This window comes from Tamandua tetradactyla, chromosome 1, assembly GCF_023851605.1.
Source record: "Tamandua tetradactyla isolate mTamTet1 chromosome 1, mTamTet1.pri, whole genome shotgun sequence".
NCBI lineage: Eukaryota > Metazoa > Chordata > Mammalia > Pilosa > Myrmecophagidae > Tamandua > Tamandua tetradactyla.
The window spans coordinates 22,084,921-22,107,029 of NC_135327.1; the positions used below are offsets into that span (position 1 = coordinate 22,084,921).

At 39.2% G+C, this 22,109-nt stretch overlaps 2 pseudogenes; both read left to right on the forward strand.

Moving 5' to 3' along the window:
- The first annotated feature begins 592 nt into the window (after positions 1-592).
- Positions 593-4,358, forward strand: LOC143680250 (ubiquitin-conjugating enzyme E2 Z pseudogene; annotated as a pseudogene).
- A 14,348-nt stretch (positions 4,359-18,706) lies between these two features.
- Positions 18,707-19,434, forward strand: LOC143680261 (thiopurine S-methyltransferase pseudogene; annotated as a pseudogene).
- The last annotated feature ends 2,675 nt before the right edge of the window (positions 19,435-22,109 follow it).

Here is a 22,109-nt window from a genome sequence, read left to right on the forward strand (position 1 = left end):
CCAAAAAAATGTGGGAGGCTACTAGAGAAGGTATAGTAACATTTCTACTTTAAAAGTCTTTTTGAAAGATTTTCCCAGTCAAAATCTCTCTCCTAAAATTGCTTTCTGATAAATGACTTCCACCTCTATCAGAAAGCAGTAAATCAAGTACATAAAGGAAAAACTAAAGACATATGGAACTTTACTAAAGAATCAACAAACTTGAAGTAATTAACACAGAGAACATTCTACACGAGTAGAAAAAAAATTTTTTCTCTCCAAAATCAATGGAAGAGTCCCACAAATTAACAAAGATTGTTCACAATCGAAAATTTTAATAAAATTAAAGCCACGGGTGGTTCAGTGGCAGAATGCTCGCCTGCCATGTGGGCCCATGGACCCCATTCCAAAAAAAAAATTAAAGCCACATGGTATACACTTCACACTCTTAACTAAAAACAAAATACAATGGGAAATTAATATAAAGAGGAAACCAAATATTTTACTCTCTAGAGAGTTTGTACTTGATTCAAGGACACCAAACAGAGCTGAAAGCCATATTAAAATGGTGGGATAAATTTTTTTTAAAAACCCACACCTAATGACCTGTGCGATGAATGACCTTTCAGCTGCCACTGACCTGTCAGCTGGGCTGAGACTTCCCAGGCAGGAGGTACGGGCCTTTCATTCCTTTCTGACGTGGTCAAGGAGGCCAGGAGAATTTTAGGGAGTGATGGGGTTGCCCTGTATCCTGAACATGGTGGTGGCTGATGGCTGCAGAGTTACTGTTCGGGGGTGACGAAAAAGTGTAGGTAATGGATGATGGCACAACACCGCGCATGTGACTCATGTCACAGATCACATACATGAAAGTGGTTGTAATGGGAAATTCCGTGTTGTATATGTAACCATCATGAAAAGATTTCTTTAGATAGAGACAAGCACAGTGCTGGGTGGTTTAATTTTGTCTTAGGTGTTGAAGGTATGTTGACAAATTGCTCTCCAAAAAAACACTGTATCAATTTAAACGCACAATACGCTTTTATCCCTGTGTGTCTCAGCTTTGCCAACAGAACCTGGAAAGCCTGTCTTCAGACTGCGTGTAATCTGTGCATTCAGCAAGTACTCTGTCAATTTATGCAACAGCTGATTAGACAGTCTGGCCAAATCTGTTCCCCTGATGAAAGAGATGCCTGGCTTTTCTCTAGCTCACTGCCCGAGCTTTTATCTCATTTGAAATCTAATATAGGCCAGCGCTGCAGGCGAGTGGCACAGGTAGCTCCATCCCTCTCCACCCTCACTGTGTCGTCCCCAGGCCATGTCTCCAGGCATGACGTCTCTGCCTCCGGCTTCTGCTGTCCCTAGTTCCTGGCTTTGATGACCCTCAGTCACCTGGACTCCTCCACTCTAAGAGAGGAATGGGGGGCGGGGGGGGAGGCAGAAACTAAACCTTAGATACATCTATTTTTTAAACGAAGGAAAATTTTTAATTGGATATCTATAAGGAGAAGGAGGAAACAGAGTGGTGGAGATCTGTACAGATGCTAGGATTCTCTGAACATAACCTGGTTTGAAGATTACATTTTGGTATCATGTACATTTTTACCTAATATAAAAGCATCAAAATTTAAACACAATCCCCCATGACAAACTCTGGGTTCTGTCCTGTAAATACTTGTTGAAGAGTGCTATGAAAACTATTGCCTTTTTCTTTCTTTGCTTTGTATATATGTTGTATTATACAATTTTTAAAGTTTAAAATATATATATATATATATATATACATATAACACAAAAATCCCTAAAGCTTAAAAGCAAAGGAATATCCTTATGGCCCAAATTGTCCTAGAAAATGGGACATATATTAAAGAGGATACGATTTTTATTTAAAAAAAAAAAAAGAAGCAAAGGAATAAAATAAACCTTTATCTTGGATTGGTCGTTTACCAACTTAAAAAGGAATTATCTGAAATGGCCTTAAAAAGAGTAATTTGATTGAAACTCTTTAGTGGAATATAGCCTAAGGACAAAACGAACTGCAAAAATGTTTAATTGTTTTCAATAATCGTATTGATTTTTTATGCACATATTATGGGATGAAGCAAATGAATGCTATTGTCACTGATAGGCATAAGAAAGGTAAGGTTTGGTTAAAATCCTGTGGTCCTAAATTTGAATTTGAAGTTTCAGTATAAACTCATGATGTGTTTTATTTTCCATTGAAAATATCTAGAAATGTTGGTCAATGTAAGAGCAATGATTGTCCTAGCACCCTGATTGAGGTCTCTAAATGCCACTTTCTGAAGTTTCGTTGAAGAAATTGCTGTTTTGGGATCTAAAGCAAAAAAAAAAGTCATACTTGGAATACTTTATCATACTGAAAAAAAAAAGTCATCTAGGGCAGGCCACAGTGGCTCAGCAGGCAGAGTTCTCACCTGCCATGCTAGAGACCTGGATTCAATTCCCGGTGCCTGCCCATGCAAAAAAAAGAAAGAAAATAAAAAGCACTGAGGAATCAACTCGAAGAGGCCTTCTTTTACAAAGACAGGGAAATGGGAGCCTCAACAAAAAATAATAACTGATTAACTAAATCTGAAAATACATTGAAAACCAGTAAATGCAGGTAAAGAATTTATCCTTGCCTTCCTGCAGAAAAGCTGTGCCTGAGAAGAATCAAATCGTTGATGAGAGGGAGTTTCACTTTTTAGAAATATGTCCAGGTAGTAAATAAAGAAGGAATAATAGAAATTAAATATCACCATTTTGTAAACCGACGCATGAATAGACTCGGCAGTGGCCTTTAATGGCTGCCAAAATCACAATAAAAGGAAAATAAAACATTTTGTGCCCCCTATGGACATACATGCTACCACTTTCAAAGTAGTTTTGACAAAAAAATAATCGAAACTCAAACTGATCAAGCTCTGGCTGCAACTCTCAATCTCTAGGACAGATGAAGATTGTTCAATCTTCAACGTTCCAGAATCAACGAGCAGATTCTGGCATGTAGGAAGGGTGAGGGTGTGTCTTCAGCCAATACACTATAAGGAAAATTAAAACAGAGGGACGGTAAGGACTTATGAGACATATCACCTAATTACAACATGTGGAATTTATTTGGATTCTGACTCCATAATTTTATATAAAAGAGAGAGAGATTTGGGGCAATTTGCCTAGCAGCTGTATATTTTATAACATAAAGGAAGTATCGTTAATGTATTAGGTTTGATAATGGTGTTATAGATGTGTTTTTAAAAAGAGTCCTCATCCCCTAGAGGGGTCCATTAAAATAAAGGTAAGTCATCAGTCACCTCGAACAGGGCAAGTGCCTTGGTCTGAGCAGGGGTACCAGGGCAGCGGGGGTGGAGACCAAAGAAAATGCAGACCCCAGGGCACCACTCATGCCTCGGCCCTGCAGGGGTCTGAGCAGGCCTGTGCCTGCCTCTTCCCTGAGCAGGGCCAGAGACCCTGTCTAACCAGCCTCCCTGCAGCAGCTCCCAGCTCCACATGGCCAGATGGAGAGCTCCAGACCGTGTGTCTCCCAGGACATGACACAGCGGCCAAGTTTAGTGGTGCTGGGGCCCCCAGAGTCGGTGTGACTGGCATCAGGACAGGGCTTGGCAGCTTGATCATCGGCTATGCCAGGGGTAGCGTGTCCGTTCATGAGGCGCCTCCTCCAGGAATGTCCCTTGTCCCTAGTACTGTTGACAAGACTGAGATTCATGCATTCATCACAGGCCCATGTGACACTCCTTGTGAAGGGGATTTCCTTCCATTCATGCTTTGGGGTCCGTCTGACCATCCGGTCCACCTAGCTTGGGTCAAACTGATGGCGACGGGGCACTAGCACAGCGAGGTTTAGCCCCGACTCCCACCGTGGTGGGAAAGGCTGCTTGAGGGTCTGCAGAATGGGCTGGCCCCACCTGGAGCCCAGGCCAGAGCATCTCTTTATCCAGCCCCTGACGACCAAGAACTCCTGTCACAGTGAGCCCAGCTTTGGACAGGAGAGACAGCCAGGAGACAGCAAAGCCTGCAATGAATGCGTATACTTATATATGCAAGTCAGAGTGGTGGTCTGTGACCTGATGGAAAGAAAGGGTCCTTGTCCTGAACCCTTACGGGGGGTGACAGAAAAGTCCTCCCTAGAGTATTACGACTTCTATGAGCTTGCAAGAGACCATGTACACCCTCAAGGTCAGTTTATGCAGGACTCTTTTGGAGAGAAGTGGGGCTGCTTGGACTACCAGCCCCTCTTGATGCCCTTGGAACTGACCAGTCAGAGAGGGCTGGAGAGGCTCCCAAAGGAGAAAGCCAAAACGGAATCTGATGGCAGCACCTCTGGGACAGAGACACACCTGCACGGGAATCTGAGGGTTTAGACCCTGATCCCCTTTTCCTTCCCCCCAACCTGAGAGTCCCAATGAAGTCCACCCCACCCCCTGTCCTGGGATGGAGAGGCACTGTGTATCACCCTCCAAATGTGACATCATCCCACAAGATGGCAAGAACCAAGAGAGCTCAGATCCCAGGGTGGGAGTCAGGGGCTCTTCCCCATATGACCTCCTTGGCTCTCAAGCCTCTGAGGCCATGTTCATCCCATATCAGGCACCTGTACAGGAGTACCTGGCACAATGGCCTTTAGCAAACAAAACCACCAACACACCTCTCCACGGAGCCAGCTCCTTAGGGACAGGTGGCAGATGGAAGTGGCAGTTCTAAGAGGGGGTGTGTCCAAATGATTTTGGAGGATAACTGGAAGGGAGCTTGGGGTGGGGGCTGTCTGTGCCATATAAACAGTCTGGGGAGTGTCTGTCTGTCTTCAGTCTTGCCATGAAGCAGAGCGCTTTTCCTCCCCACCTCCCTGCCCCACCATTTCCCACAGGCCAGCATCATCTTATTTTTCCTAATGTATAGTCGCTGTTCTAATCCGATGTTGTGTGTGGATGAGCCACTACATGCAATAGACTCTTAAAGATTTTCCTAAACACGAGTCACAACGAGGATATTTCTGGATGATGAGTTCATGGGGGCTCAATATATAATAGCTTGGCTTTCACACACATTTATATGCTCCATAATAATAAGCTAAAAAATACTGTTTGTATAAATATCAATATTCTAGTTTGCTAACTGCCAGAATGCAATATACCAGAAACGGAATGGCTTTTGAAAAGGGGGAATTTAATAAGTTGGTAGTTCACAGTTCTAAGGCTGAGAAAATGTCCCAATTAAAGGAAGCCTATAGAAATGTCCAATCAAAGGTATCCAGGGAAAGATACCTTGGTTCAAAAAGGCCAATGAAGTTAAGGGTCTCTCTCTCATCCGAGAAGGCACGTGGTGAACACAGTCATGGTTTCTCTCTTGGCTGGAAGGGCACATGGCGAGAAAGGCATCATCTGCTTTCTTTCTCTCTTGGCTTCCTGTTTCATGAAGCTCCCCGGGAGGCATTTTCCTTCTTCATCTCCAAAGGTCGCTGGCTTGTGGGCTCTCGTGGCTATGTCGTTCTTCTCTGCTCTCTCTGAATCACTTTCATTCTCCAAAATGTTTCCTCTTTTATAGGACTCCAGAAACTTATCAAGACCCACCCAAATGGGTGGAGACATGTCATCACCTAATCCAGTTTAACAACCACTCTTGATTAAATCACATCTCCAGTGAAATGATCTAATTACAATTTCAAACATACAGTATCGAATAGGGATTATTCTGCCTTTATGAAATGGGATTTAGATTAAAACATGGCTTTTCTAGAGGACATACATCCTTTCAAACCAGCACAATCAATATTAACGCTACCTAAAAGTAAAGACAAAATCTCTATGATTTATCCTGAGCAGTGTTCACGATATTTGAAATGGGAGATTTAAGTGCATCTTTTGACAAAAGTTAAAGAATGAAATAAGGAACGGCAATGAAATCAAAACAGCAGACCAAACACACACACATTTTTTTTTAATTATTTAAAGAAATAAAACAGTGCACCAAAAAACTCGGGGAGTTCCTTTGTATCAGTGAGCTTCTGCTATATAACAAATCCCTCCAAAATTTAGTTGCTTAAAACAAAAACCATTTATGCCGCAATTCTGTGAGTCATGAATTTGGTCTGGGCTCAGCTCAGATGCCCTTCTCTTCAAAGGCGGGCTCACTTATGCGTTTGCAGACAGCTGCTGGGTTAGCTGTGGCCAGGAGGTCTTTGGTGGGCTCAGCTGGAACGCTTTGTCTCTGTTCCAAATGGCTAGCCTGGGCTTGTTTTCATGGCAATAGAGCAGGGTTCTAAGAGACTGCAGAGACTAGATTCAAAACTGACAGGTGGAGCCTTCCACCTCATTCTATTGGCCAAAGTTACGTCACAAGTCCAATATAAAGACTTAGAACATCGAACCATCTCTCTGACCCAGACCCTATGCTTTTGGCAAAAAAAGTCAGTTCAACACAAAGTTGTGTTTTGCTACTGATAAAGCCTATAATCAATGGAAAAGAAATACAATTAATAAATTTTCAAAAGTACAAATCAAAATGCCTAAAACTAAAGCTGCTGAAAATATAAGAAGAAATGAAAAAATCTACAATTATGATGGGAACCTTTCATATCTCTCAGGAACCATTAAAGTAAGCAAAAAATATACAAGTACACTGTCTTAAAGGATCAGAAAGGCATTTTAAATAATCTTGACTTAATACACATATAGAGCTATTAAGTAGCAAATAAAATATGTACATTATTTAAAAGCCTATAGAACATTAATAAAATTGATCATTTATTATAGTACATGTATATTTTAAATATTTCAAAAAATAAACCAATCCAGCCACATAAACCAACTATAATATAATGAAATTATTACTTCAAAAAAAAAGGATATTATGTGCATGTGGAACGAGTTTTAAAAAAAAGAACGTCTAAATAACTTATGGGTCAAAAATAAATTAAATTGCAAAAGTTTGGAAATGAACCATAATGAAAGTACCACATATCCACATGAAAATGGTTTACAGTGGAAATTAGATGAAAGATTATATTTCTAAGGGCATTTCTTAGAAAACAAGAACATTCGAAATTATATAAACTAAGAAACTCAAAAGGCTAACAAAACATGTCCCACAAACAATGCTAAAGGGAGTTTTTTCAGACTGAAAAGAAAGGACACGAGACAGTTGGTCTAAGGGACATAAAGAAATAAAGATCTCTGGTAAAGCTTACCTATGGGTAATTACAATTCAAGCAATGAAAATAAAAGGCTATTAACCAAGAATCTCATATAAATGTCAACCAAGAATCTTATATCCAGCAAAACCACGTATCAAAAATTAAGGCTAACTGAAGACAGTTCCAGATAAAGACTGAGAGAATTTGTTGTTAGCAGACCTACCTTTCAGGAAATACCAAAGAATGACTTCCAGCTGAAAAGAAGAGAAAACAGACAGAAATTCAAACTCACATGTGCAAAAAAAGAGTCTAAGAAAGGTAATTAATGTAGTAACAGTAAAAGACAGTATAGTTATATATTTCTTCTCTTTTTTTCTCTTAATTGAGTCATAAAAACAATAAAACCCTCATCAGAGTCTGGTGTCCCAGGACAGGTTTAAGAACTTAAGGGAAAATATTTTTTAAAAAAGAGAAGAACTTAAAGAACTGGAGTATAATTTGGAAGGAGGCACAGTGTCGAATAAGCTAAGAGAACAAAGATGAGCTAGTCTAAAGGACAGTAGGCTGGTGACTGACTTTATGATCACATTTTTCTTCCCAGGAGAGTAATTAAAGTGCATCAGATATTGTATTTCAGTAGTGGGCTTCCAGTGCAGCAAGAGGGATTTAGGTGAGATCACAGGACACCCATCCCTCTAAGTAGATTTGTACGATTTTAAAACATGTTAATGAGCATCCTTGTGGCATTCTTTAGTTGGAAATATTTTTAAATGAGAAGTCCATATTTTAGAGCCTGTCAGTGCTTGCCTAAAGGGCAGGACCTCCCCGCAAAACCTCAGGATGACTCCTGACTCAGGATTTTTGTTTCTCTGGAGTTAGATTCTAAACAGGCACCTGGTCAAGGGCCTCAAACAGAATTAATGCAAGCCCCTACGGGGCTGTGTGAGCAGGGGAGTACGCAACAGGGACAGGGGCAGGATTCTAGCAAGAAGGACCCTGTGGCATTTAAATAACTTTCAATAATGCATAAGTCCAGCTCTGGGGCGTCTGGTCCACACTCTCCATCTGCATCTTCATTAGGCTTTCTAAATAGTTCAGCCCTTACCCCTTACCTCCAGCCCTTGCCCAGCCTGCCCCAAACATCAGGGTAGTTCACTGCTCGTTATTTTAGACTGGATTTCTTTCACCAACATTCAGTGAGGCATAGAATGGGAGACATAGAAGGAAGAAATGAATTTTTTAAAAAAAATTAGCATAAAACAATATCCATAAATTGGATTATTGGACCTATAGAATATAGAGATATATTTAACAATAGCAGCACAAAGGAAGGGAAGGGAAGAACTCTATAATGGAGCAAGGAAGTGACATCAGATAGTAACTCAAATCCTCAGAAAGAAATGAAGATTGCCAGAAATGGGAAATGAGAAAATTATTTTTAAACATCTTAAAAAGCTTTAAAATAAATTAAGGTGGTTGTTATACACTCTGTAATACACTAAAATTAATTGACTTGTACTTAAAATGAGTGAATTTTAAGACGTGTATATTATATATGAATAACACTGATTTAAAGAGTCCCTTATAGAAAATAAGAACCTCGCCTCGGGAGAAATCTTCTAGACAAAGAAACCAAAATTAAGCAGAACAAGGACAGTAAGAGTGAGAGAGAGAGAAACGGAGAAAGAGAAACTTCAAATGGTAGAGAGAGGGACTACTAGGAAGTGAATCACAGGAAGTACTGTAAACAAAAAATAAAATCTCTAAAGCTTAAAACACTGACTTTGAAAGTTGGATGTGTGGGTTTCTTGGGGGAATAAAGGCCAGAAGCAAATGATCTTCCTTAAACAGGCTTAGGACCAAGACAGGCAGATTTAGTTATTCAGATAGTATAAATAGGGGAAGAAATATTGGTGTACGATCTAACCACATTCTAAGAAAAAAATTAAAGGAAATTGGGAATATTCTGACAGTGAAATGAGAAAAATGTAACCACAAAGCTGATGAAACTCTAACCAATTACTTACAAATAGTCAAAGCACTTTTAAAACCCCAGTCATGAGGAAAGTAGCTTGGAAATGATATGCTTGAGCAACAGGAGAACCTGAAATTAGGGGGAAAAAAAAAAAACTTCAATAATTTTGGTGATGCACTTTAAATGTACAATAAAATGAACCTAAAACCAAAGATAGTAAGGACTAGAAAGTAAAAAACATCAAAATTTTTAAAGCAATAAAAAAAAGACATAGGAGAAAACTATAGCAAGAGAAGACCAGCAGGGCGGGCCACATTGGCTCAGCAGGCAAGAATGCTTGCCTGCCATGCCAGAGGACCTGGGTTCGATTCCCGGTGCCTTCCCATGTAAAAAAAAAAAAAAAAAAAAAAGAGAGAGAGAAGACCAGCAAAGAAGAAACAGCATATATGTAACTACATACAGTTCCAGAAGAAATAAGCCAAAGCAATAGAAAATGTTAAATTTTTAATTTTCACTTCAAGGATATTCCTGAATATCCATGTAACTATATAATGAAAGGATTTAGCATGTGCCTTGGAAATGCCCAACATCAAAATAGACCCTAGAAAAAATTTAGGGCTTTATGAAAAAGGATAAAAATTCTTTGAACACCCAGACAAAACCCCAAGTGAATTCCTTTTACTTCCACCTAATATAACTCAAAAGGAAAAATGTAAGAAAAAGTAAACCAGCCCAGAAGTGAGACAAAATTGGAAGGTGTACATCAAAAAGTACACAACAAGTTTTAAAAACACAATAAAAGTTGTGGAGTCTAGTAATAGGAAGTAGGAACAAGTCAGGATTGCTGCATAACAAACCATCCTAAAACACAGAGTTTAAAATAACAATTTATTATTTTTCACAATTCTAAGTGTTCTTTTGCAGATCTCACCTGGGCTCCTATGGCTGAGTTTAACTGGTAGCTTAGCTGGGCTAACACGTCCAAATTTACTTCACTTACAGGCATAGAGCCTTGGTGTTCATTGATAGATAGGTCACTTCCATTTGCCTTCTTGTCCTCCAGTAAAAAATTCCAATTTATTTACATGGTGATCAGATCCCGACATGGTAAACCCCAATGCATAAGTACTTACCAATTCTCCTTTGGGATCAACCACTCGTCAGTTGCCCATTGGCCAGAACAAGTCACATGGCCAAATGAATGACTGTTCCTTTAAGCAACTCTGTTGGTTTATTATTCAGCTACAGATAACAGGAAAAATAAGTAGCACTTGAAGCTCTCTCCTACTCGAGATTTAGAGTGACCAGACCAAGCCAAGAAAATCTGTTTCTAGAGTGCTAAATAGAAAGCCAAGAACTATTCTCTATATTCGTGCATGAAGGGAACTTTCTATTTTCATTCAATCACTGGGATTGACTAATCATTACATGATATATGGTCTGTGTGCAAACGGCCTGGATAGCACCTGGATAGGATTTTCTTGTGCCAAAGAGCAAGAGATTGAGACAGGGAGTGGGGGGTATTGGAAACTCTGGTGGGAAAGGGGAGTAAAAGATAAAGCAAAAGAAGTAAAATGTTAACAATATGTAAAATAGGGAAAAGGGTATGGGGATGCCCCTGGTACAATTTTTGTTTTATAATTCATTGTAAGTTTTACATTCTTTCCAAATAAAAAGAATTTTTGAAATAGATTGGAGAAATTGGGGTGTCTCAAATTGATGATGAGATCACTGTAATGGTGTATGTAAACAAATTAAAAGAAAATAGCATAATTGCTTAACAAGTGAGAGGTTTTTTTAAAACAATTTATCTTGTGAAAAAATATGCACAAAAACACAGTCTTTGGTTCTTTATAGGGCATGAAGGGGATTACATATACTTAGGATTTTAATTTACAATATTTAATTGAAAAAAATTACTGAATATAACAGATACTTACAAATTTGAGCAACTGTTGGAGTCTAGAGGCATTTTCTTGTCATGTGGTGGGTTTGGGATTAGGGAAAAAGGAGATGCTAGAGCCAGTCAGCTCAGAGGGTCCATGTCAGCACATACCGGGATCATTTCTTTACACTACAGGCATCAGACTGAATAAAGGAGTTAAGAAAATTAGAAATTGGATAGAGAGAAGAATCTGGAGGATAAACAGATTCAAAAACGTGCTATGAAAAAAAGAAAACATTCCTTGAAAGGAACTTGGAGATGACAAACTTCTTATTCTGCAGAAATCACAAACCTAAAGGAAGAAAGCAAAAATTAGGAATGAAAATGTTTATATTAAAATTCAAATCAAAAGTGATTTTCCTAAAAACATCGGTCTTTTTTTAATCATGGAAGTATACATATCTTATCCCCATAAAAAAACCTCAGACACTAGGGAAACAGACCAATACATGTTTCCTTTCCAAAGATTAAATCAAATGTATACAGCTGATCATCATTTTTAATGATATTATAGTGTTCTATTGTCTATATATTATGTTCTATTATATCATGTTCTGTCATCATTTAGGTTTCCACTATTGTGAATAATGTTGGGACAAACAGATTTGTGCACTTCTCCAATTATTTCCATTAAATACACATTCCAGAAATAGTTTCTGGGTCAAAAGGTAGCTGTACTTTAAGACCAAATTGTGTTCCAAAAGCAAAACTGTACCAATAAACATACCCATGCATAGTTTATTGATCCTGCCGGTTTCCCCACACCCTCATCAATTCTGGCTACAGTTTCAAAGATGGGTGCTGCACGCTAATGCTCTCTTTGTACTGTTCTCCCCCTCCTAACAGAAAGATCACAGGGTGCTCAATAAATCAATCCAGGCTACAGTCCAGTAGACACACTATGAACCTCACTGCTCCGGGAGTTAGAGAACTCTCCCTCTGGTTCACTGCCCAGTGTCCTGGTATCATGTGGACCCTATAAAGGTAGAAGCTCCAGGCACATTCCACAGAGGGCTCTCACTCCATCGAACCACCACCTGCTCTCCAGGCCACGCCTTCAGTCATGAAGTTCAGGCTCCTGGTCTTTGCTGCCCTCGGGTTCCTGGCCCAAGTAACCCCAGGTAAGAAAGGGAAAGGAGACCTTAGCGCCAAAAAACACTACCAGGTATGGTTGCTGTGGGGACAGACAAACCAGCTTGAGAGGAAGCAAGGTTCACCCCCGCTGAGTTCCAATCTAAGGTAAGAATCGACCAACTTCTACGTCTGCCTCAATACCCTATAACCAGTCACCATCCTGTACAATCTCGTGCAAAATCCAGTCCCAGAACTTGTCCCATATTCTAAAACTTGAGTCAGCCTCAATTTGGCTGAAAACATCTTTCTTTCATTGTTTGTGAGGTATACCTAAATTCCCAAGACACTGAAAACACTTCTCTCTTCTCCATCTTCATCCTTTAAGCACAGCTCTGGGTTATGCTCAGAGGAATACAGCCTGGAAGGAAAAGATTCGGGGGCCCCATCCCCACTTTCACCAGCTCACGGGAAGACAGGGTGAGGGGAGGTGACCTCCTAAAGAGCAAGTCCACCCAGGACAATAAGCAAGGTGCTCAGCTAGAACCCAGGGTGAAGAGAGAAAGCAGAAGCGTGGAGACAGAGACCGAGACTGAGATAGAGCGCTCACCTCTAACTAGAAGGTCTGAATGCAAAAGCACCTCTATTAGTGTCAGGAGCAACCTCTATTGTCCCCTGATGGTTTGGGGGGTCATTTTCCTTTGTGTGTCCTGAGTTGACTGATACTGACAGTTTCATATTCCCTGAGACCACATGAGGCATGAGCACCATAAGGGGGGAAGCTACGAGGTGAGTGAGAATAGACCCAAACCGCTTTCCAAGTGGTCAGGCTTCTCCCAGACAGTGAAGACCTGGATCCCCATCCTTGTTTTCACCAGCACATCCGAATCTGCAGTCTCAAATGTGGCAGATTTATAGATCTTCTGTAGTTGCAAAGGAACAGATACTGACCAAAGAGAAAGCGCTTCTCGGAGTTGCCAGAGGACATGATCCAGGGAGCCATCGTCTCCCCTTCGCTGTTCTTCCCAGGTCTCACCTGTCCTAATATCTTAAGTAAACATCTCAAAATAAAAAGATAATTGCACCCACGTGGCCCCTACCCCTTGGGAGTGCCTATGCTGCTTCTAACCTTACTTCTTGGTCTTTTCCTCTCCCATGCAGCCAGTGGGGGTGGGACAAGATGTGGGCTTCTCTACCCAGGACACTGCAGGCTGATATGCAAAAGAGACGAGTCAACATTGTTCATGTGTGACTTATACAGACACTGCTGCATCAAGGGTCCTTCATGGCCAGAACCCATCGCACCACCTCGTAGCCGTAAACCTAAGACCACACGCAGCAAACCCACAGAAAAGCCAAGTCAAGGAAAAGAGGTGACTGCCAAACCACCACAAAGTCCGTGATCGACATGAACTCAAATCAACATCACTGCCGATATTTGAAATTCTCCCAGAAATTAATGACGAAGGAAGCCAAGGCTTCCTCCTTTTGGGTCTTCGTTGTATAATCAACCCCAAATCTCCCATCATCTACAAGACTTTGTCTTCCATTAAATAAATCATTTGGAGTTTGTATGCATCCTCTGTGAACGACTGTCATGTGAGTCTGTGTCCAAGAGGCACGTATCTGTTTGTGCCTCCAAAGAGCAGATGCACAAAAGCTTTATTGGGGAGAGATGCCTGTGATGACTAGAGGACAGGGACCTGGGGTGGGCAGAGACAGGCTGCAGACTGCGGTGCAGGTGTGAGAGCTGTGAATATGGAGAGAAGGGTAGAAGGAGGATTGGATAGGAGGAGCCTAAGACCGCAGTTCTAAGAAAACCATGTCCAGGCCAATGGGGAGGACCAAAGCACAGGCGAAGGCACAGAGGGTCCCACCTAGGACAGGGATGGCCGGACCCCTGGAATTCTGCTGAGTTCGTTCATTGGCTGGGAGCAACCCCAGGGGAACACACTTCAGAGTGAATGTTGAGGTCGTTTTGGAGAAACCAACTACCTCCCACAGAAGTTCACCCGAAGGGAGAGCAGAGTGGATGCTCCCCATGACTGCCACAGAATTTGAGGAGGGAGAAGAAAGAGCTGCAAGCAGGAGTTTGGCTTTCCAGGTAGATTGATTAATGAAGTATTCATTTGCTCATTTGTGTAATAAAATGGACAGAAACACATAGACCCAACATTGTTAATACAAACGAAAGCAAGGCTGCAGTGGCCCTGGTGACTGAAGCGTGCCTACTGACAGTGTAAAATTGGCAAAATCATATTGGAAATGCACATGGAAACAAGTATAAATAAGAGAAATTCTATTTGTTTAATCCAGTACGCATTACTCCTGGGATCCATCTGCGGTAAATTATCCAAAAGAAGCAAAAAGGTATGGGCAGAAAAATGTTTAGCACAACGTTAATTAAAATGGGAAAAGCTTAAAGCTTCAAAAATAGTAAGGTACGGTTCAGGAAGAAATAGTATATACAAGGCGAAATGTATAATTGTGTACAAATGGAACTGCTTGTGGGATGGTGGTACATGCTAATTACATTATTCAAAATTGCCTCTATGCTGTGGTAGCCATTATGTAAAAAATGGACTTGAGTCAATTAAGATATTATTAAGATACGACACAATGAAATGCAAAAAAAATGATGACTTCAGTACTTGGTTGGAAACTAAGATCATTCATGCTTTTCCTCTTATTATTTGATGTCCATTAACTTTGTTTAGTATTTATGGTGACAGGTACCAAGTTCCAATGAAGAAGAAAAAGTCAGAACACTCAGGTGTAAACAATTAAAAGCAGTCCTAGAAACTAATTAGCCATATGAAATGTTCAATGCCAATTCCCTGCCTTAGACCAGAATTAATTCCAGATGGCTTTTAAAAATGACCACGTGTAAATGAAAAGATTATAGAGCTAACTATTTGAAATGGGAGTCAGAATTACATTATTAAGCATGGCAATAAAGGGAGAACTCATGAAAAAAATATTGAATAAGTAGCATAGAATGTTCAATGTTAAACTGCTGTGTGTCAAAAGATATCATTTTTAATTCATCCCTACAGTTGTACATATCAGTAGCTCATTCTTTGAAGCTGTGAAGCATGCAATGAGGGGAATGAAATTTGAGGACAGTATGTTGAGTAAAATAAGCCAGAAACGAAAAGACAATTACTGTAATTGCCTCACTAAGATGGACTAACTGTAATGTGCAAACTCTGACAATCGAAACTGAGAGCGTAGATTATCAGGTGAAGGCCTATTTTAAAGATTCCTAGATTGTTAACTTTTACAACAGTCACATCTATTCCAGAGTTGTAACTGTTATTTCTAAATTCTGAGATGCTGTGATTACTTTCCAGAAATGTACAATCTCCAGATGGGTTCCTAGGCCAGATAAGTCTTGAAACCCAGAGGGGCCAGCCTCTCCAGATCATCAGCTAGTCCCATCCCCCTATCCCATATTACCTACAGAATGTTCATTCTAACATGAAAAAGTTAGAATGGGCATAGCCCAATACCCCTAAAGAGTGGGAGAAAGATCAAAGGAGAAGGAGGAGTTGTAACAGAAAAGATAGGATTTAACAAATGAGTATGACTGCCAAATCATTATATTGATATTTCTTTTAGTCTTCAGTGTCTTGGAGCAGCTAGAAGGAAAAATCTAAAATTGTGGAACTGTAACCCGTACCAAATTCTGAAATAGAATTGTTCTATAAGTAACCGTTGTAGTGTGCTTTGAAATTTATTGCTTTCTTGTATATATGTGATTTGTCACAATAAATAAATAAGTAAATATAAATTCCCAGATGCTGAGCTCTTTGTGTATAACCTAGTTGTTTCCTGGAACTTCGGGTACCTGTGTGATCCCTGAGACTCAGAGCTAGAGTTCTGTGGCTCTGAAAGTCAGCATAACTCCATACAGCAACTGTTAGAAAAGCTGATAAAGAGATCAGACTTCAATTAGAGATATGAATCAAACTGATCTGGATAGGACTAAGGTAAATCAGACTAAAGGATAAAGGATGATATTGACTATATTTTGAAACTTCAACTTCTGTGTGAGACCAAAGGAAGAGATGTTTATTTGGTGCAAAATTTATATTTTCGGTAGCACTCTATATAATTTAACTTGTATGGTCAGCTTATTCAAACACCATAACTACATGGAACTTTGAATAGAGTGTGAGCTCTTGTGGGTCTGTACAAGTTAGTCTGACGTCCCGATAAATCCCATAGTAATCTGGGCAGAAGATTTCTCAAAATGGTATGTGATTTCTCAATATTGGGCAGAAGATTAAAAAGTGTCTGCAAACTATGTGATGATGTTGTGAATTACTGATTATATATGTAGAACAGAATGATCAAAAGTTACAAATGTTTGCATTTGTTTGGTGTTTTTTGGTATTTAAAAAAAATTTTTTTTAATTAATAAAATTTAAAAAAGTGTTTGCAAGGTCCCTTTGAGGGACTGGGGGAAAAGGTGGGAATATTCAACTTCCCTACCTGGGGAGCACCTGATATTCTCGCAATCACTGGGGACTGTCAATTTGACGGGCCAGGCCCGTTCTCTCTAAGCCAACTCCATAGGTGACCTCACTGCTCTACCCACAATGTGGGACGTGACTCCCAGGAGTGTAACTGTCCCTGACAATGTCGGATACGACTCCCGGGGATGAGTCCGGCCCTGGCATCATGGGATTGAGAAAGTCTTCTTGACCAAAAGGGGGAAGAGAAATGAAACAAAATAATGTTTCAGTGGCTGAGAAATTTCAAACAGAGTCATGAGCTCATACTGGATGCTATTCTTATACAGTATATATACTGCCTAAGAATGTATTGGAGTAGCAAGAGGGAAATACCTGAAACTGTTGATATGCAATCCAATAGCCTTGATTCTTGAAAATTATTGAATAGCAATAGAGCTTTTAAGGTGTGACTGGTTATGAAAACCTTGTGACTGATGTCCCTTTATCCAGTGTATGGACAGATGCGTAAGAAAAAAATAGGACAAATAAATAAATAATAGGGGGTATCGGCGGCGGCAGTGGGGGGGTGGAAATGGGATGTTTTGAGTGTTCTTTTTTACTTTTATTCTATTTTTATTTTTGTATTTTGAAGTAATAAAATGTTCAGAAATCTGTTGTGATGGTGAATGCATAGCTACATGATGAGACTGTACACCAATGATTGTATACTGCAGAAGATTATATGAATGTATAATATATCGCAATAAAATGCACTTAAAAATAGTTCATTCCTTTTATTTATGAATATTATTCCTTGGTATAGATAGATCAGCTATAAATTGGTCCATCCCTTTTCTATTGGGCATTTCAGTTGTTGCCAGTTTGGACAAATATGACTGCTCTGAACATTTGCACACAAGTCTTTGCATGGGCCTGTGCTTTCATTTCTAGGCCCAGGACGGGAATGGATGGATTACATGGAGGTCGAACATTTAACTATTTAAGAAAACAGCAAATTGTTTTTCCCAAGCGGTTGGCCATTAAACATTCTCAGAAGTAGTATATGAGAATTCTAGTGGTTCCACATTCTACTCATATCCGGTCTGCTCACTCTCCTGAATTTTTAACCATTCCAGTCGGTATATAGTGTCTGACTATGGTTTAAATCTGTACTTCTTTCATTTTTTTTTAAACCCCACCCACAGTTCTTGCAGTCACATTCTTACATCCACACCCCTCGGTTCTTCCACTAATGTTTACTTTCCTAATTATTTGATTTTTTTGAATGATACCACTTTAAGTCCCTTCTCACTTATTTCTGAATATGTTTTTCATATATTTTCTTTGTTGTTACCACGAGGCTAAGATTGAACAGCCTAAGTCTGTAGCAATCACATTTGATTTGATAACAACATTTCTATACTCCTTGGCTTCCCTTTTCCTTCTCTCCCCAACACCAACCTTTTTGTTCTACTTGTTACAAATTATATCTTTAAACATTGTATATCCAAAATCAAAGACTTATCAATACTTTTTATGCCTTTATATCCTAGAACCTGCAAGAAGTGAAAAGTGGAGCTACATCCCTAAAAATATAATACAAAGTACCGGCCTTTATAATAACCTTTTTTAGGCTATAGTCTCCTTAGTAAACAACAAAGGATTATAAATAAAAAGTTACTTTTTATCATCTTAAATGCATTTCTGATCATGTAAGGCCATAAGGAGATATGGGACTATAGATTTTTTTTCTATTAATATTTATTTTTCTATGAAAAACATATTACTGAGAAATATTAATATTCTAACAGAAACACGATAATTATAAAGCACACCACAATTCAAACTGGCAAAACATTTTCCGATTTTCTACTCATTCCCCCACTCTCTGTCAAGGATTCACAAAGATCCATGGAGCAGAAAGACTATAAATAGCGAACAAAACGTTTAATTTTCCTTTTGCTATTCCAAAGAACTGATTAAGAATATAACTAACAAAAGAAACGGTTCCATTAATACATAAATTTAGGTAAGTTACTTCTTCAAGAAACAATCCCCAGCAGCAGGCAAGTGGGCAGCTAAAGAGACTTGGAGATAGCTGCTTGTGAGGCAAAAGTGTCTATAAAAGTATGAATGATACAAGAACTTGACTCGCAATTTAAGAGTAACCTGATAATGAGGTACAGAAAATCCAAGCCCTAATTCTGGAAGAACGGCCAGAAAAGTGGGTGAACCACAGCATTGCATTTCGCCAAGAACGAGAATATCGGCTATTAAAGAAGCATTTGGATACTCTTCTCAATGGCAAGGGTAGACCGAGGTAATCGTTGCCTCTTTGTGGGAAAGCAGTTGAGATGAGATGGTTTACAGGCGGGGGACACAGCGGAGTTGGTGTGGAGGTCAGTGAACTGGGGATTCAAGACTTTTTTACAGAGCAGAATCTTTCTTACTCAGAGGAACAAATTGCTGAAGTTCCCGGAGCCCGAGTGTTTACGAGTTCCTTAGGGAACATTTCATTGCACTGTTGCAGCATTTTTTTACCTTTCCCGAGTAAATATTGGTGAACTTGCCGGGTCTAGGGACAGGGGAGACTTCGTCGTTGTTAATTCAGGTGATCGAGGATGTGATGTTGAAATAATGTCTTCCCTAACAAGAAAAGGCTTCCAGTACCTCGGGTATGTTGTTCCTTACGATCCCACTAAACATACGGGCCCATCATTTTATATTCCAGACACTGAAATTAAAAGGTTTTTGGGCACAAAAATACAACAGTCGTTATCTTGAGAAAGTTGATGTTTTCGAAGAATGTCATAAAAGTTGGGAAATTTACTACATATGTGGTTGTTATATGTTATAGCTATATATTAGCTCTATTGAAGATTATACCCATTTACAGACAAAATCTGGCATATCAACATGTTTTTGAGCAATTGAAAATAGTGCTCAAATATAATGAATGACTAAAAAAATCTTTCACCAATCATATCACAGACCTTTGTTCCAAAACGCATATAACTTTTTCAAGAAAAACACATGCTAACATTTTAAAAGTGAATATCTTGTACAGGAGAGTATAATTAGGGATAAAAGCAGACTATACTTGACTGTTTTAATTAAGGCTATAAAAAAATTTTACCATCAGCATATATTATTTGAATAATTAATATATAAAAGAGAAATACAATGCACATAAAGAAATAGGAGACAAAAAATTGGCACTGAATGTAATACTTTAATAAGGTGCAAGGTGCAAAAAAGTAATCTAAGAAATTATATGAATTAATAATTTTTACTATAAACAATCTTTATGCACCCCTTTTCACATTTTGTCTCCTTATCTAATAATTTTGTACATAAGAGAATTAAGAAACAAATTTAAGCTTAGTTAAATAACTAAGCTTATGAAACCAAATGTTTTTCCTAAACTGTAAAAGTTTTACAAAATTTAAAATTAAGTTTTTTCCTGAGTTTGGAAGTTTATGTTTCGTCTAGGTTAATCTTGCTTAAATGATAGTCTTAGGAAGTACAGTGCCATCCACACTCATGACTATTCAGTATGAAAGTTTAGATTAAACCTGTTTTTCATTAACATTCACATTTTGTTCAATCAAACATTCCCCCTCTAACTGCATCACCTAATATCTAAAAGGTTTTGATTACTTGGCTCACATAATAGAATAGTGTAGTTTTTTAAAAATAGGTTATTTGTGAAAAAAAATCCCAAAATTATTGGTAGTTCTGTCAATTGTGAACCATCAAAGGATGAGAAAAGATCCCCAGAAAAGATACAATAGTACACCCCATTTCTAACCCTTTTGCCCACAGTGAAAGGAGTCAGAAATGGGAGGCTACTAGAGAAGGTATTGCACTATTTCTACTTATAAAGTCTTTTTGAAAGTTTTTCCCAGTCAGCCTCTCTTTCCTAAAATTTCTTCTAGACAAAGAAATTTTCTTCTTTGTCTAAAAGATACTCCCCTTCTAACAGAAATCAATAAACCAAGTATAAAAAGGAAAAAAAGAAAAGCCATGGGGAACTTCTACTAAGTAGTAACAAACTTGAAGTAATTAATACAGTGAGAGAATATTCTACCTGACTAGGAAAAAAATAAACATATCTTTCCAAAAACCTATGGAAGACCCACAAAAATTAGCAAAGCTTTAGGTCATAATCAAAATTTAAAAAAATTAATTATACGCTTCACACTGTTAGAATAAAACACGATGAGAAATTGACATAAAGAGAAAAACGAATCTGTTGCCTCTACAGAGTTCACACTGGATTTGAAGATACCAGATGTGGTAGTTAGGTTCAGGAGTGAACTGGTTAGGTGATGATGCCCCGTTGTTCCGTTGCTTCAGACTTAAATCATCGGTATATGAATGTGTTAGTTAGATTCAGTTGTCAACTTGGCCAGGTGAGCATACCTAGTTCTGTTGCTGCGGACACAAGCCAATGGTACATGAACCTCATCTATTGCTAATTACATCTGCAGTCAGCTAGGAGGCGTGTCTGCTGCAATGAGTGACGTTTGACTTAATTGGCTGGTGCTTAAATGAGAGAACGCAATGTAGTACAGCCTAGCAGCTCGGCATTCCTCATCTCAGCACTAGCAGCTCAGCCCAGGCCTTTGGAGATGGAGAAAGAAATCACCCCGGGGAAAGTTGTTGGAACCCAAGGGCCTGGAGAGAAGACCCAGCAGAGACCATCCTGTGCCTTCCACGTAAGAAAGAGCCTCAGTGGAAAGTTAGCTGCCTTTCCTCTGAAGAACTAACAAAATGAATCCCCTTTTATTAAAAGCCAATCCGTCTCTGGTGTGATGCATTCTGGCAGCTAGCAAACTAGAACAATGAACTTCACCTATGGCTGATTGCATTTGCAGCCAGCTAAGGGGAGTGCCTTCCACAATGAGTAAGGTTTAATTTAATTAGCTGGAGGCTTAAAAGAGAGAGGTCAGAAGAAAACACAGCAGCTCAGCATACCTCATCTCAGCACTCACAGTTTAGCCCAGACCTTTGGAAATGCAGAAGGGAATGACTCCTGGGAAAGCCGTTGGAACCCAGAAACCAGGAGAGAAGCCCAGCAGACATCGTCATGTGCAGATATCACTGTGCGCCTTCCATGTAACAGAGAACCTCAGATGAAAGCAGCTGCCTTTCCTCTGAAGAACTATAAAATTGTTTTATAGATATACATTATCCACTCATACACCATGCAACCATCCAAAGTGTACAATGACCCACAATATCATCATATAGCTGTGAATTGGTCAACACAATCAACTATTTTTTCTTTTCTGTGAAAAATAGCATTTATACAAAAAAAAGCAATAAATTTCAAAGCACATTGCAACAACTAGTTGTAGAACAGACTTCAGAGTTTGGTCTGGGTTACAATTCCATAATTTTAGGTTTTATTTCTAGCTGCTCTAAGATACTGGAAATAAAAGAAATATCAATATAATGATTCAGTAATCATACTCATTTGTTAAACCCTACCTTCTCTGTAAAAATCCACCATAACCTTTAATCTTT